Raw genomic sequence first — 15512 nt, 5'->3', positions numbered from 1 at the left:
ATATGTCTCTTTAGCTATAAATGACAATACTGTATTATTATTAAGACTTAGCTAAAAGGAAAGATTTATAACCTGTAAAGAGTTTTCTACCTCATGCAAAATGTCATTTCTTTAATAAGACATTAATTATTTTTTTTGAGGCCCTCCAAGTACCTACAAATCCAAAATGTGGCCCTACAAAGGGTTGGAGTTTGAGACCACTGGTGTAGATCAGTGTTCTTCAACCACCGGTCCATGGACCAGTGCCGGTCCACATAAATTTCCTGCCGGTCCACAGGGCCAGCACCTGCATCAGGCCCAAAACAGTGTTCTTCAACCGCCGGTCCACGGTGCGATCGATGTGGCGTTATCTTCCTAACTGATTCAGTGCACAAAGCCACGGGCAGCGGCTCCTACGGGCATCCTGCGCCTGAACCGGAAGCCTTCTCTCTGACGTTGCAACATCAGAGGGAAGGCTTACAGGACGTGCAAGGTGCAATTAGTACTATTATGGGGGTGGGGGTCTGTGGTGGTGTTTGGGTAGAGATGGGTGGGGTCTGCCCACGACTTAGCCCAGTGTTCTTCAACCGCCGGTGTACGGACTGATGCCGGTCCACAGAATAATTCTTTTATTTCTGCCAATCCACAGGTGTAAAAAGGTTGAAAAACACTGGTGTAGATGATGCTGGATGGACTTCTATGCAAGATGGATTTATTTATTTATTCAAATTTCTATACTGTTATCCCAGGGGAGCTCAGATCCATTTACATGAATTTATTTAGATACTCAAGCATTTCTTCCAGTCTGTCTTGGTGAGTTCACAATCTATCTAATGTACCTTGGGCAATAGGGGGGAATAATTGACTTGCCCAGGGTCACAAGAAGCAGCGTGAGTTTGAACCCACAACCTCAGGATGTTGAGGCTATAGCTTTAACCACGGCACCACTCTAGAAATCAAAACTTTGCAAAAGTCAGCCAAGTATAGGACAGTCAAGCCATTGTGACATCACTGATGGAGGTTGGCTCTTAGGCATTGGTGGAATGAGGCATTATGATGTCACAATATCAGCTCTGGTTCTCCGAGGCTGAAGCTTTTCACACTATTTATTTATTCAGTTTTCTATAGTGTTTTCCCACGGGAGCTCAGAATGGTTTACATTAATTTATTCAGGTACTCAAGCATTTTCCCCTGTCTGTCCTGGTAGGCTCACAATCTGTCTAATATACCTGGGGCTACTGGGAAATTAAGTGACTTGCCCAGGGTCACAAGGAGCAGTGAGGGATTTGAACCCACAACCTCAGGGTGCTGAGGCTGTAGCTTTAACCACTGCACCACTCTAGAAATCAAAATTTTGCAAAAGTCAGCCAAGTATAGGACAGTCAAGCCATTGTGACATCACTGATGGAGGTTGGCTCTTAGATATTGGTGGAATGAGGCATTATGATGTCACAATACCAGCTCTGGTTATCACACTATTTATTTATTCAGTTTTCTATACTTTTCTCCCAGGGAGCTCAGAATGGTTTACAAGAAATTATTCAGGTACTCAAGCATTTTTTTCTGTCTGCCCTGGTGGGCTCACAATCTATCTAATGTACTTGGGCCAAAGGTGGGGATTAAGTGACTTGCCCAGGGTCACAAGGAGCAAAGTGGGTTTGAACCCACAACCGTAGGATGCTGTGTTTGTAGCTTTAATCCCTGCGCCACACTCTCCCCCACGCCATGTCATGCTGGAGCAACAATTTTAAAACGTTGCATGAGGGGAAAAAATTATTTTTCTCCGGATCAGGAACAAGTATCTTATACCACACTAGTTGAGGGGAGGAGAACACATCTTATAGTCGAATAATATACAGGATTGTTGGTTCAACATTGCCTTGAGAATGAATGACTGTTGAGCAGACTGGATGGACCATTCGGGTCTTTATCTGCTGTCATTTACTATGTTACTTGTTCTAGTCACTATCACAATCTATCTAAGCTTTTCTAGACATTGAATCAGAACGCGAGAAAAGGGTGAAGGAATACAGGCCATCAGAGTAGGTTTGTCTGCATATATTGAAAGTTGGATGAGTGCTTGTAGCTGCTGTAAGCACAGAAGCTAACTATTGGGGTGATTGGGGCACTGTCACAGGAAATAGAATGATGGGGGGAGGGGAACTTCCCCTCTCACATAGAACATAGAAGCATGATGGCAGATAAAGGCCAAATGGCCCATCCAGAGCATCCACTATCTCCCCTCTCCCTATTGGCTAAGGCTCTTAACATTTGCATCTTCTCTTCCTATAGGCTAAGGCTCTTTACACCTGCATTGAGATGTCATAGAGCTTTATGGTTATAGAAACATGATGGCAGATACAGGCCAAATGGCCCATCCGCAGCATCCACTATCTCCTTCTCTCTCTATTGGTTACGGTTCTTAACATTTGCATCTCCTCTCCCTATAGGCTAAGGCTCTTTACACCTGCATTGTGAGGTCATAGAGCTTTATGGCTATAGAAACATGATGGCAGATACAGGCCAAATGGCCCATCCGCAGCATCCACTATCTCCTTCTCTCTCTATTGATTACGGTTCTTAACATTTGCATCTCCTCTCCTTATAGGCTAAGGCTCTTTACACCTGCATTGTAAGGTCATAGAGCTTTAAGGTTAATGAAACATAGAAACAAGATGGCAGATAAAGGCCACATGGCCCATCCAGTCTGCCCATGCGCAGTAACCATTATTTCTTCCTCTCTCTCAGAGATCCCAGGCCCTCTTGAATTCAGATACAGTCTCTGTATCAACAGTGGTGTAGCTGGAACTCAGTGGACCTTGAACGGGAGGACCAAGATGGTCTCCCCATGCACCCAATGGATCTGGCACCACACACCTCCAGCACGCCCTCCCTGTCTGTTACCATGCCTCCCCTCCCCCTCCCCCCAACACACTCAGCTACATACCCACCTGCCGGGCTGTCTCTCTGGTCAATGGAATCTTACAGCTGCCTTTTCCCACAGACAGGAAATTGCATCAGAGTGACTGGACACTGCAGAGAAATAGTCCTGCCAGCCAGAGAGGCAACCTTTAGCGTCTTCTCTGCTGCTGTAGCTGAGGAAGACCTGATGAGTGGGTAAGTAGTTGAGCACAGGGGGGGGGGAGGGCCAGACCCTGGCACACACAAGGGAGGGTTCAGCTGCACTGGGCAGCCTCACTTAATGGTAGCTATCTCCTTGATTATCAGAATACAGCTCTCCGGTCACCCCATCAAAGCTTCAGACTAGGCTGCCATAATCCGAAAAAAATGCTGTATTTTTTTGATGATTGTATTAACTTTTCCTAGATGATATTAACAGTTCTATAAATGTGACATACATGACCTTTTACTGTATTATCCTTCTTCAGATCTTAAAAAAAATTTATATATATAATAAAAGTTTTACACAGTGGGTTAAACTTAGGGCTTGCAGTTTTCAAGACATTTTATTCTGTAACGTTTACATAACTCTGAAAGCTGTGAAAACCGTGGAGCTGCTGCAGCTCTCGACAACATCTCCGAGCTCCCATCAGGCATTAGGAATTCAAGCTATCTCTTAACCTAGTGTGAGAGTTCCCAGTGCCTCTGGCTACTATAGGAACCTTATTAACTGTGAACTCAGGGAAGGTCAGAATGTTTCTTTTAGATAAGCCTCGAATGTGACAACCAATCCAACCCCCAAAAAGTGAAGAAATATCAAAAACCAATAAAAAGAAAAACTTGTTTCAACACCATTGCTTATTCGGTCTAATCCGGTGTCTCGCAAACTTTCTCTGCCACGGCTCACTAAACTCAGGAACGCGCCTAGAGGACTTCTGAACATATGCCGACGTCGACTGGTGACATCATAGACATGTACGTGGCATCATCACGCCTAGGCCCTGTAGACGCAGCCTTGATCTCGGGGGCCTTCCAAATCCAGACACATTGCCAGGTGTTGGAAATCCTTCCCTCCATTGTCATTTTGAGGGGGGGGGGGGCGAGAGACAGGAGGTGGTGCCATCAATGACAGACTTCCCTCTTTCATGGCATCCCCAGAATCTCACTGCACACACTGCAATACACTTTTGTGATACACTGTTTGTTGCACTGCAATACACTGGTCTAATCGGTGTATTTTTTTTTCTGTATATTTAGCCAATCAAAATTAATTGTTTATATTTAAAACATCTATATATCTCTAATTCTGTAAACTTCTGCACACAATTGTACAGTTGCCTCCAAATTCTATGCATGGCGCTTTAGTTGCTTATGCAAATTTGAGCGTGTGTCCAATTTGTGTGCTCAACTTAAAATGAATAACAATCCATACCATACCTTCCATCAAAGAATTCTGCTACACTAGAAAAATTAACTTTTCCTTTGTAGTTCCAACTTTATGGAACGCCATGCCACCTCAACTCCGCCTCGAAAAGTCACTCAACAAATTCAAGACTAAATTACAAACGTTCTTATTCCAAGATGCATACCATAGCGTCTAAATATTTCCTTTCCAACAGTGCAAAATAAACACGAACCGCTTTTAAGAAGCAATCCCCATTCCTGGTGTTTTATCCCCCCTCTTCCCTTAAATTAATTTGTTTTTTAATGATGTCATTATTAACTTCCCCTCCCCCTTTACCCTCAAGCTCATGTTCGTATTTGTAATTTGTCTATTTAATGTTCACATTCCCCCCCCCTACAAAAATTTATTTTAACCTTTCATTTTTAGCATTGTAAACCGGCCAGGTGCACGTCGATGGTCAATATATTAAAATTAATTAAACTTAAAACTTAAACTTGAATTAGAGATGATAATTGTCTTCTTAATAAGCAATTTTTAGTGTTAAAGAAGCCACCGGAGTTGTCTGGTGCAAAAAAGCATTAGCTGAGCTGGTCACTGACAGGAAAAAAATTGAAGGTGGGGGTGGGGAGTTAGTTGAAAATTTTTGTTTGAAGATTGAGGGACAGTGAGGTAGGAATCACCAGGTTTGAAAGGAGAAGGCAAAGAGTTAAAGGAAGATGATAGGAGGTAGGGGAAGAGCAGTGACAGGCTTGGTTGGGTGTTTTGGCAGGTTTGAAAGGAAATGTGTGAGTAAATCAGGGATGGGTAGAGTAGGGAAGGGTCTGCCTGAGGAAATTGTCCCACCCTCCCTCTCCTGTGTTGTGTTTGTGTTTCTTGAGTTTTGTGTTTTGGAATTTAGAAGATTTGTGTGGTGTGTTTTGGGTTTGAAGGGGGCGGTGTTTTGAGCAATTGAGTGGTAGCAGCTGAAAAAGGGGGCATCAAATGTGGTATTGGCCCGGTTGATGCTGGTGAAACCTGCAGTTAATAAAGTAAACCTCATAGGTGAAACTTCTGCAAGGGGAGGCCTGGCCTGGCGTTACCCTGGGTCATGTTTGGAGGATGTTATTGAGGTTAAGAACATAATAAGGAGCTGGTTTTGTTACTGATTAGCTCCTTGGGGGTGGGACATATTCTATTTATTTATTTAAAATATTTGTTATTCGCCTAAAACCTAGGCGGCTTACAGTAAAACATCCACAATCATCAACAGATATCTACAAAATTTAAAAATCATCATTTACATCAATTAGTAGAAAATCTTTTTTTTTTTAATTAATCTTTATTGATTTTCAAACTTTGACAGTGCCATAAAACTAATGTAGATGTAAACATTACAGAAAAGGCACTTTAACTACACAATTAATACAGAAAACAATCATTTCCCCCCCTCCTCCCCATAACTTGTTATATTAATTAATCTTTATTCATTTTTGAAGCTCCCAGTAAGTGTAACATATAATACAATCATTTATACTTAAATCATACTTAATATAACATCAAATTCTAAACTAGCTACTATAATAAAATGCTAAGCGCGCATGCGCACTCTTACCTGCGTGTTCTCTGATCTGTATGTCCGTGGCAGGTAAGAATACGCATGCGCGCTTAGGGTTCTATTCTAGGAAATACGACCGCCGGCAGGTAACACGCTGCGACTCCCCCCCTCCGACGCCGACCCTACCCGGCACACCCGAAAGCCCCGTTGACCCTCCCAGCCGAACCTCCCACCGTGAGACGAACACAAACCTCCCAGCTCTAGCAGCGTCCGAGGCACATCAGAGACGCGGCAGAGGAAATTAGGGCAGTAGAAGGCCGCAAAGCAGCATGTTTACTGTATCTCGGACATTGCTGGAGCCGGGAGGTTTGTCAGCCGTCTAGCAGTGGGAGGGTCGGATGGGAGGGTCAGTGGGGTCGGCTGCATGGCGGCGGTAGTGGTTAGCATAGCTGGTTTTAAAAAAAGGTTTGTACAATTATCTGGAGGAAAAGTCCATAGTCTGCTCTTGAGACAGACATAGGGAAAGTCGTTGTTTGCCCTGGGATCAATAGCATGGAATGTTGCTACTATTTGGGTTTCTGCCAAGTATTTGTGACCTGGACTGGCCACTGTGGAAACAGGATATTGGCTAGATGGACCATTATTCTGATCCATTACGGTTATTCTTATGTGAGCCAAGTATAGGACAACTGAGCCATTGTGACATCACTGCTGAGGTTGGCTCTTAGGCATTGGTGGAATGAGGCATTATGACATCACAATCTCAGCTCTGGAATGTTGCTACTCTTTGGGTTTCTGCCTGGTCCTTGGGACCTGGATTGGCCACTGGTGAAAAAAGGATACTGGGTTTGATGGACTACTGGTCTGTCCCAGTAAGGAATTTCTTATATTCTTATGCCATCTTTTGCTCATTCTATCATTTTATTAATTAGTCTATAGAGCCCCTTTTACAAAGCAGTGGTGGCGATGCTTCCGTGGTAAAAGCACCAAAGCTGATTCAATTCCAATGGGCTTCGGAGCATGTACCACAGCAGTATCGCTACCGCTCCTTTGTAGAAAGGGCCCTTAAAAAGATATCACCTTATATTTTTGGCTTTTAACTTTTTGAAATTTTTTTTTTTTTAGCCGCCACAGAGTGTGGCAGTGGCTGACATGTCTGGGCCCTACACCCAGATGGTGGAAATCTAAACCATCAAGAACCGCCTACCCCTATGTCAAACCACAGCTTGGAGACAGAGGAGGGGAAGACTAACACTTCAAGGGCTCCTTTTAGAAAGGTGCGTTAGGGCCTTAACACACAGAATAGCGCATGCTAAATTGGCCCGCACGCTGGCGTCAGTTCTAGAAGCGTAGCGTGGGTTAAGCCCACGCTAAAATCCTGTGTGCGTTAAAAACGCTAGCGCATCTTAGTAAGAGGAGCCTCAAGTCACTCCTAAATGCACAGTGGTGTACGGAGAAGACCAAGAAAGAAGATCCTGCATTAACCCTTTCAGGACCAAGGGACCTATTTGTCCCATAACTTTAAAATCCTATCAATTTTGATTGGGATAGTCTACAGTTCTAAATTTGATATGTACGGATTCCATAGGATACTGCCTTTATGTAAACAAACTGGTTCCGACATTCATTCATTAGCGTCGTTGCCAGATTGACGAGAAGATTCACTTGCCACACTGTCCATAAGCCAGAAGTTTGATTTTTTTTTTTAAAAATAATGATATTTCACAAAAAAAAAATCAATTTTTTGGCATCTGCAAGCCCTTTTTACCATAAAAATGTCGTCAAAACCACAAAAATTGGCCTACGATCCTTATGGTCCTGAAAGGGTTAAGCTATGTCTAAGGGAGAACAAAAAGCATTCAGAGCACGGAAAATTTGCCCATGCACACTGCATGCCAAGAAAATATTTTTTAAAAATTTTCTTTGAAAGGAGCACGCTAGGAGCTGGAGAATGGGTGTGACTGTGCAAATCAGTTCGGGCCAGATTTTACAAAAGCTGCCAAAAGTTAGGCATGAAAAAAATGCTTGAGTACCTGAATAGATTCAATGAAACCACTCTGAGCTCCCCTGGGAGAACAGTATAGAAAATTAAATAAATCAATAATTATTATTACTATTTTTTTTTTTTACTATGAAAAGTTTTTCCTTTTCTATTTTGAAAAATTTGTCAATAAAATTTCATAGTAAAAAAAAAAAAACATTTAAAAAAATTACATATACAGTGGTGCCTCACACAACGAACTTAATTGGTTCCAGGAGCAAGTTTGTTATGCGAAAAGTTCGTTATGTGAAACGCGTTTTCCCATAACAATACATGTTAAAAAAAATAATTCGTTCTGTAGCATAAAATATGCTAAGATGACATAAAAAAAGATAAATTTTTTGTTATTATTTTTATTTAGATACATCTAAAAACATAATTGCTTTTTAAAACAACACACATTTTTTAAATTTAAAGACAGACTAAGTAGAGTCTAATTTTACAGTGAGAGAGGGCAGAGTCTCAGCGGCAAAAACTGGGACTTAACTGTTCATTTTTTTTTTTTTTCTAGCATCGGGGAAGCGGCGAGAGTAGCTCCGCCCCCCCCAACGCATCAGCAGTAGGCGCCGGGCCCCTGCGAGCCTACGGTCCGCCACTGCACAGGGAGCCAGGCGGAGAGAGGGCAGTTAAGCGCAGTGCCTGCGCGGAAGGATGCAGCTCGGGCGACTTCGTTGTGTGAAACGAAGTTCGTTGTAGGAAGCAAGACATGAAGTTCGTTGTGCGCAGCGTTCGCTGTGTGAGGCGTTCGTTATGCGAGGCACCACTGTAATTGGAAAAATTGGAGTAGATTAAATTACAATTTCTGGTGGAATTCATTATGTCAGGTATATAAAATGGAGAGATTTATTGCAGTACAGCGTGGATCTTTCAGGAAATTTCAGGATATGTGGGAACCGTTTACAAAGTATTGCACTGATTAGATGACATATTATTTTAATATTTTTTCCCTTAAATTTACAAGTTGGATTGGGAGGGAGGGAGGGAAGGATAAATTTATTTTATATATGGTATAAGGTATTGTTTCTAGGATAAGAAAGGGTGGGAGGGGTGGGAGATAAGAGCATATCATTTGTACCATTGAAGATTGTTAAGTGACATCATTATTGTTAATTTGTTTGAATATATTGTTGCACTTATTGTAATTTGAAAATGAATAAAGAATTGGGGGGGGGGAAAAAAAATAAATTATATTCAATTAACTTTTTGAACGTCCCTTACAGAACACAATCTCCTCAGATCCCTCTCCTGTTTGGTATTGTCAGCACATCACCCTCATAATTCATACCTCTAGGTTTTTTTTTCTCTCTAAAAACCATAGGGCAAGACATGGGGGATGCTACTGCTTGCCCTGGATCGGCAGCATGGGTTTTGGCCAGGTGCTAGTGACCTAGATTGACCACCATGAGGACGGGCTACTGGGCTTGATGGACCATTGGTCTGATCCAGTAAGGCTGTTCTTATCCTCTTATGTGTGTCAAGTAAGGACAATGAAGCCATTGTAACATCAGTGATAAGGTTGGCTCTGAGGCACTGTGGACTGAGGCATTATGACAACACAATCTTGGCTCTGGAATGTTGCTCTCATTGGGGTTCCGGAATCTTGCTATTCTTTGAGATGCTGGAATGTTGCTACTCCTTGGGTTTTGGCCAGGTTCTAGGGACCTGGATTGGCCACCGTGAGAACGAGCTACTGGGCTTGATGGACCATTGGTCTGACCCAGTATGGCTGTTCTTATGCTCTTACGTGTGCCAAGTATAGGACAATGAAGCCATTGTAACATCACTGCTGAGGTTAGCTCTGAGGCATTATGACATCACAATCTCAGCTCTGGAATGTTGTTCTCATTGGGGTTCCAGAATCTTGCTATTCTTTGAGATGCTGGAATGTTGCTACTCCTTGGGTTTTGGCCAGGTTCTAGGGACCTGGATTGGCCACCATGAGAACGGGCTACTTTGCTTGATGGACCATTGGTCTGACCCAGTAAGGCTATTCTTAGGTTCTTACATGATCCTGATGCCTTGATAGAGTGATTCTTTATGTTACTAAGCATTTCCTGGATTTGTTCTTAGGAAGCAAAAAAAAAAAAAAAAAAATCACAGTAGTAAACCAACCAATGTTATTAACTCTATTTTTTTTTTTTTAACATCGCTTTGACATTCACCCCAACCATACTGATGACAACAGTCAGTGTTAAGCTAGATCATTTAAATGATGATATAGTTGTCAAGCCTTTCATGCGACTTTCGTCTCAAGCAAGTCACCCTCTGTTACAGGGTTTATTGTAGTTTCCAGAGGGCATCTGTAAATCAGTGGATCAGCTCAGCAGGCTAATTTGCCGACACTGCACACAGAGCACTGTTTTAACTGACTTATACTTGGGAAGGATTCCTGGGAGTTGCTAGGAGACCTTTCAGGGCTCTTTTCACGTCTTATACAACGGTAGCTTTTCAGCAGATAAGTCTGCACCTAAAGGTAGAGGAGGATTAAGATAGACTCATACAGCTGGACTGCAACAAGGATAAATTAACAAGAAAAAAAAAAAATGTTCACACAGCTAAATTAAAGGCGTTCGACAAAGTTCCACACGAAAGACTTCTCAGGAAACTACAAAGCCATGGCATAGAGGGGGATATACAAAGATGGATAGGCAAATGGCTGGAAAACCGAAAGCAGAGAGTGGGCATAAATGGGAAGTTCTCCGACTGGGAGAAAGTGACTAGTGGTGTACCCCAGGGCTCGGTACTTGGGCCGATCCTTTTTAATATTTATATCAATGACCTGGAGGAAGGAACATCCAGTGAGATCATCAAGTTTGCAGACGATACAAAACTATGCCGGGCGATCAGATCGCAGGAGGATAGAGAGAAACTCCAGAGTGACTTGTGTCGGTTAGAAACATGGGCGGAGAAATGGCAGATGAAGTTCAATGTGGAGAAATGCAAGGTAATGCATTTAGGCAATAAGAATAAGGAATACGAGTATACAATGTCAGGTGCAACTCTGGGGAAGAGTGAACAAGAAAAGGACCTGGGTGTACTGATAGATAGGACCCTGAAGCCGTCGGCACAATGCGCGGCAGCGGCAAAGAAGGCAAATAGAATGTTGGGCATGATAAAGAAAGGAATCTCGAGTAGATCGGAGAAAGTTATAATGCCGCTTTATAGGGCAATGGTCAGACCACACTTGGAATACTGCGTCCAACATTGGTCTCCTTACCTAAAGAAGGATATAAAACTGCTGGAGAGGGTGCAGAGACGAGCAACAAAACTGGTGAAGGGTATGGAGAAACTGGAATACGAGGACAGACTTATAACACTAGGATTGTTCTCCCTTGAGAAAAGGAGACTGCGTGGGGATATGATCGAGACCTTCAAAATACTGAAAGGAATCGACAAAATAGAGCAGAGAAGATTATTTACATTGTCCAATTTGACACGGACTAGAGGACATGTAATGAAGCTATGGGGGGACAGGTTCAGGACTAATGTCAGGAAGTTCTGCTTCACTCAGAGAGTGGTTGACACCTGGAATGCCCTCCCAGAGGAGATTATTGCGGAATCAACCGTCCTAGGCTTCAAGAGCAAACTAGATGCATATCTCCTTAAGAGAGGCATATAAGGATATGGTGGACTATAAATTACGCCAGGTGTAACACCTGGCAGGGCCTCCGCGTGTGCGGATCGCCGGACTTGATGGACCGAAGGTCTGATCCGGAGATGGCAGTTCTTATGTTCTTATGTTCTTATGTTAAAAGAGACTTTTTCCTCCGTTATTTTGACTTCTGTGAAGTCGTGCTGTAAATCGGTCTCGCGTGGATAATGATTATGTGGAGATCTGCAATATTTATGCAGGGTTGAGGCTCAGAGATGTTTCTTTTCACTGTACGTGTTGACGATAATCTCAAACATGTCGCCGATCCCTCCTGTTCCTCATTTCACAACAATTTGATTCGATGGCAAGAAAGGGATTTGGATGTCTTATGGGACTTTGACAAGCTCTTAGTAAAGAGAGACACATGTCAATCTAAACTGACAATGGTTGTGCGTCTCAGTAAGAAACCGGTTAAATAGAAAATCTATCCAGGCCTGAGACTCATGACTCCAGTTGTCACTCTTCAGTTATTTCTTTAGGATCTAATCATTTTTTTTGGGCCACAGTTGGTCCAAATGTATCCTTTACTTTTTACCTATATGGAAGATATGAAGAAGGATCTGCAAAAGTTAGAGGAATGGTCTAATGCCTGGCAACTAAAATTCATTGCAAAGAAATGCAGAGTAATGCATTTGGAGATTAATCGGAAGGAACCGTATATGCGGAGAGGTGAGAAGCTGATATGCACGGATGGGGAGAGGGACCTTGGGGTGATAGTGTCCGAAGATCTAAAGGCGAAAAAAACAGTGTGACAAGGCGGTGGCTGCTGCCAGAAGGATGCTGGGCTGTATAAAGAGAGGCGTAGCCAGTAGAAGGAAGAAGGTGTTGATGCCCCTGTACAGGTCATTGGTAAGGCCCCACTTGGAGTATTGTGTTCAGTTTTGGAGAACGTATTTGGCGAAGGACATAAGAAGACTTGAAGTGGTCCAGAGGAGGGCGACAAAAATGGTAGGAGGCTTGCGCCAGAAGACATATGAGGAGAGACTGGAAGCCTGGAATATGTATACCCTAGACTAGAGGAAAGGAGGGACAGGGGAGATATGATTCAGACGTTCAAATACTTGAAGGGTATTAACGTAGAACAAAATCTTTCCAGAGAAAGGAAAATGATAAAACAAGAGGACATAATTTGAGGTTGAGGGGTGGTAGATTCAAGAGCAATGTTAGGAAATTCTGCTTTACGGAGAGGGTGGTGGATGCCTGGAATGCGCTCCCGAGAGAGGTGGTGGAGATGAAAATGGTGACTGAGTTCAAAGAAGCGTGGGATGAACACAGAGGATCTCGAATCAGAAAATAAAATGAAATATTGAACTAAGGCCAGTACTGGGCAGACTTGCACGGTCTTTGTCTGTATATGGCCATTTGGTGGGGGATGGGCTGGGGAGGGCTTCAATGGCTGGGAGGGTGTAGATGGGCTGGAGTGAGCTTTGATGGAGACTTCAGTAGTTGGAACCCAAGCACAGTGCTGGGTAGAGCTTTGGAATCTTGCCCAGAAATAGCTAAGAAGAAAAAATTTAAAAAAATTTAAATTGAATCAGGTTGGGCAGACTAGATGGACCATTTGGGTCTTTATCTGCCATCATCTACTATGTTACTATGTTAGATTGTTTTTAAAAATGGTTGCCAAACATTTCATCTGATAGCAGTTTTAGAAAATGTGGCGATCCATTTTGGTTGACATTATTAGAAACATGACGGCAGATAAAAGCCAAATGGCCCATTCTTAGCATCCACTATCTCCTCTCCCTGTATCGGTTTTGCATGGATATTCGCAGAGCACCTAGCAACAGCTAATTTGAGGCGCCCTCTAATGCCTAATAACGCCTACATGGAAAGTTCTAATTAATAAGAAACCCTTTTTGTGGAAGGAGTGGATTGATAAGGGAATAGTTACATTTAACGATACAGTACTATGAATTCTCAAAATTCATGAATTCACGTTTTTTACCTTCTCATTCACAATTTAAATGGATGCAATTGTATCACTGTTGTAAGAATAATCAATATGTCCAATCCTTAAGGGATCACATTCCAGATATATTTAATTTAGCTACAACTTTATTAATAAAAGATCATACAGCTTCTCAATTGTACAAAATAATTATTCCTTCATCTTCAACTTATACTTCAGCGGGACTTGGGTGTGATTGTATGTGATGATGGTCAAAAGGGTTGAAAAGGGAGAGGTATGGCCAGTAGAAAAAAGGAGGTTTTGATGCCCCTGTATAAGACTTTGGTGAGACCTCATTTAGAATATTGTATACAATTTTGGAGGCCACACCTTCAAAAAGATATAAAAAGAATGGAGTTGGTCCAGAGGAAAGCTACTAAAATGGTATGTGGTCTTCATCATAAGGCGTATGGGGACAGACTTAAAGATTCAAAATCAGTGCAAATTCCTCACTCAGCAGGATAAAACAATCAAAAAAGAAGAACAAACCAACTTGTATTATTCTTCATCTTTCTTTATTCAAAAATTTTTTCTTGCTCCAAAGCTCAAATGCCCGACGGGACCTGTTTCGCCAAACTGGCTTTTTCAAGGGTTCCAGCAAGGAGCACTATATAATGTAAATTAAAGAATTAATACACATAATATCATAAATTAACATTTAACATCCTGAAGAAACTGCATTTTAACTCAAAACTTAATTAAAAATCAAAAATAATAATAATAATTATCTATATTAAATGTGCAAAAATGCAAGTCCTATATAAATATTTATTTTAAACGATTTATTACTCATAATTATCATTTAAATTCATTTATCCCTAATAACACAAAAAATCTTCATTATTAAAATTAATATTCTACTGTATAATACATAATTACATTTCTCAATGAATACTCAATAATCGATAAATACCTCTATGACCACAGACAATCTAAATATATAAAATCGGAGGTATGTATGTATGTGCCGCGATCACGCAAAAACGGCTTGACCGATTTGAACGAAACTTGGTATGCAGATCCCTCACTACCCGGGATGATATGTTCTGGGGGTCTCGCGGCCCACCTGCACACGTGGGCGGAGCTACAAACAGATAAGCAGATATCACCCATTCATGTCAATGGAAAAAATGTAAAAAGCTGCCATTCTCACAGTAATTCAAAAACGGCTTGACCGATTTTAACGAAACTTGGTTTGCAGATCCCTCACTACCTGGGGTGATATGTTCTGGGGGGTCTCGCGGCCCAAATGCACACGTGGGCAGAGCTACAAACAGAAAATCAGATTTCACCCATTCATGTCAATGGAAAAAATGTAAAAAGCTGCCATTCTCACAGTAATTCAAAAACGGCTTGACCGATTTGAACGAAACTTGGTATGCAGATCCCTCACTACCTGGGGTGATATGTTCTGGGGGGTCTCTCGGCCCACAACTCTATGTTGCTTGCTCAAGGGTGGGTTCACCCAACAATTTATATGTTCTTGCTCCTGGAGGTGAAACTAAAAATGTTGTTTATAATCACGTTTTGTGTTAGTTGTATTGTATTCATTTTGTCAAATATTTAACATTATAATTTGAATATTGTACTTTTTATTAAGCTGTAAAACAATAATTTCATTCACCACTATAAAGTATCTTTATTTGAATCCATTTACAGTGTTATTGCTATAATTAAATACCCGTGCAACGCCGGGTCATCAGCTAGTGATGAAATAATATTGGAAACCCACACATTTGATGAATGCTTGATATACTGTTCAACTCATTTACAATGTGTAAAAATCTAATAAATATATGCAAAGCTCATAGCTATAGTCAATAATATATAAATATATACTTTTGATAATTGATAATTAATTACACAATTCAGTTATCAATCTTAAAATACACTTAAACATTAATTAATAAATAGCTATAACCAATCATATATATACATTCTCACACTTTTTATCTAATAAATACATATTCATACACCATTAGTCTTAAAAAACATATATATTTAAATATTGATTAACAAATAAATAGTTATAATCAATCATATATATAT

This window comes from Geotrypetes seraphini, chromosome 1, assembly GCF_902459505.1.
Source record: "Geotrypetes seraphini chromosome 1, aGeoSer1.1, whole genome shotgun sequence".
Lineage (NCBI taxonomy): Eukaryota > Metazoa > Chordata > Amphibia > Gymnophiona > Dermophiidae > Geotrypetes > Geotrypetes seraphini.
This window is presented reverse-complemented; position numbering follows the sequence as displayed.